This window comes from Condylostylus longicornis, unplaced genomic scaffold, assembly GCF_029603195.1.
Source record: "Condylostylus longicornis isolate FDR11 unplaced genomic scaffold, ASM2960319v2 ptg000131l, whole genome shotgun sequence".
Taxonomy (NCBI): Eukaryota; Metazoa; Arthropoda; class Insecta; order Diptera; family Dolichopodidae; genus Condylostylus; species Condylostylus longicornis.
In genome coordinates, this window is record NW_026578099.1 from 23,774 (window position 1) to 26,657 (window position 2,884).

At 26.8% G+C, this 2,884-nt stretch overlaps 1 long non-coding RNA gene across 1 annotated transcript; it reads right to left on the reverse strand.

Annotated features, from left to right (window-relative positions):
* Positions 1 to 267: 267 nt before the first annotated feature.
* On the reverse strand, positions 268 to 1,236 carry LOC129614967 (uncharacterized). Its single transcript, XR_008697421.1, has 3 exons — positions 878 to 1,236; positions 729 to 811; positions 268 to 663 (listed from the first exon to the last, which is right to left on the reverse strand). It is a non-coding gene; the product is annotated as an uncharacterized LOC129614967 (long non-coding RNA).
* Between the last annotated feature and the right edge of the window lie 1,648 nt (positions 1,237 to 2,884).

Below are 2,884 nucleotides of genomic sequence, written 5' to 3' on the forward strand. Positions count from 1 at the left end.
AAACAAGATCACTATGATATGACTTCCCCTCTTCATGTTAATCTCTGAAAATTCGGAGGACAGAAAGAAAAATGACATAAGGAAAAATAAACAAATCAACAAAAATACATAAGGAAAAATAAACAAATCTTACAAAACATAAACAAATAAAAATAAAACCAAAAACTGCTCCCAAAACTCCAAAAACCCCAAAAACAACTACATTGAGTAAAAGAGTATACAAACGTAACATATAACCATACCAAAGAACAAAGAAATTTACTTAATGAATATTTATTTAAGGAATAATATAAAACATAATGAAATAAGTAAAGTAAAAAGAGACGATAACCAATTTGTTTCTGTACGAACAGTCTTATAAACATAATTTCGATGTTGGTGTACTTTACTGTCCTCCGGGACGTGTTATAAAGAGTGGTTCGTTCAAAGATCTCCCAAATCTCCTTAAAGAAAGGTTTATTCTTGGAGTTGACTATACTGCCAAATATATTGTGTTTCGGCTTCATCTGCACCTAAAAAGAGATAAAAAAAAAACACAATGAAATATATGTACCTTTACAGAACTAAAAATTTGGGATACATATATGAAAAATAATAAAAGCATGTTCGGTCCTTGAATCTCCATTCATATTTACATACATTATACTATAATGCAAAATTAACCTGAAAAATGAATAATACGCATGAGTACAAATACAATGCAAAAACTGAATTATAAATCAACTTACTTGCGATGAAATTTGGTATCCACTTTCAGCTCAGCAAACCATCTCTGCGTCAATACATAATTTAATTGGTCATCTTTGATTTCCTGCAAAAAGAATGATGTAATGAATAACGATGGCATTAGAATTTATAAATAAAATATGATACTTACCAAATTTATCCATCTCTTTTGAAAAGTTTATTTAAGTTTTTTAATTTTCAAAATAATTGGGTCACTATGTCAACGCAAAATTATTACATGTAGACTCCATCTACAGATCAAAAATCTATTGTGAATAGCACAAATTGGGATTTTGGAAAAAATAATCATGTATTAATACATAATAATGATTGTGTTGTTGTTAAAATGTAAAAATATATAATATTAAATAAATGATCATGTAAAGTATGTAAATAGGTCAACGCACTAATTGTTATTGTAGAAAAATTAATTATGAATTAAGGTGTTCAATAAAAGAAAACACCGCAGATTGTGATGTTTTTAATAAAAGGTAAATTAACAAAAAAAGGTACGATGATGGCAAAATTTGGAGGTAAAAAGGTACTACAATTTTCAACCTTATAAGAAGGAAACGAGTAGTCAATCAGCGAGTATTATCATAATATTTTTACCAAAGTTTAATTTAAATTAATTTTTATGTAAGGATTAAAATTAAATTTCTTAAAGGATTATTGTTTGCTAAATTGTATCCAGTCATAAAATTTTGTAAATTAAAAGGCTAAAGAAGACTTTGACTTCTGATTTATGAAGGCGAAGTCTTCTTAGCGTTGAATCTCTTTCATTTTAAAATATTTTCTCACAGTAATCGTCCCATAAGTTGCAGAAAGCAAAAATGCTTATTTTGCATGTTTATATTGCAAATATTATCAACTAAGAACATAATGCTGCAAGTCGTTATTAGAGTTTATAACTGTAAAGTTGATAATTGTAAACTTAATTGTAGTTATGCATTTGCATTAAAATAAAATAAAAAAGCGTTAAGCGAAAAATTTGTTTTTTTCACAATAATAACAAGAACATTTCTTTAACTTGCATATACATACATATATTGTTAAGACTGATTAAACAGATTAATTTTGCAATTGAAAGTGATTATAACATATATGTATATAATAAATTAGAGTTCTAGTTCTTCTAAAAAATATAATTTTTTTTATATTACTGAAAAATAGTTAACTATAATCCTAGAAACACAGAAAAATTTCATTGAAGCAACCAACTAAACTTTTGATACTCACGTACCCTTAGTAGGATATAAGCGATACTCAAAGCTTGTATCCAAACAGGAGAAATACGAGGTGTCTTGTTTAACAAAATATGAACGTCAATTTTATAAGTGAAACTACAAAGGAATCGTTAATTATTTTGGTAAAAGCATACAAAGATCAGATTTATGGAAATTTTATGCAGGTAGAAGTAGTTTAAGTAACCAAAACATAAACAAAAGCCAAAAGACAAAAACTTTATACAGTCAAAATAGTATAATATAAGAAAAATTATATAAAAAAAGTAGAGCAAGTACAAGAAATCGTAAAACAGCTAACAGGAGCTACAAATGATCAATTAGCCATGATAAAAGAACAATTGAAAAGGTAAAAATTATTGAAATGGGGAATAATATGACTGCTATGACTTCTCCGACACTACATATTAAAGTAAATCATCACTATTAGGGCTATTAGGGCCTAAAACAAAATAAGATTTAAAGGATATGTACGATACGAGTAATGCATCAATACAGTAAATCTTATAAAGTTTGGTGTCCAAGAATGTCAAAAATACGCAACGTTTGTTTAGGCATTTGGAAAGAGTCCAACAACGTCAAAATAATTCATATTAAAAAACTAAAACTGTGCTTAAAATCTAATGTTCAACAATACAGTTCAAAATTCAGCGTTCTGATACTTATATTATCACCAAGCATCATTATAAAATTTACATCAACAAAAAAAATTATCAAATCTCACTTTTGCACTTAATTATCGATTATCACTTAGTCTATTCTATCACGTTCTATCATACCTACATGAAAACAAAAGAAAAACACCCTTTTAGCACAGATACAAATACATATATCATTATTACAGATTTAGTTTTTAGAAGTTATAGTATTTTTATGATTTCAAGACTTCTAAGAATTATGTATATTTAAATATT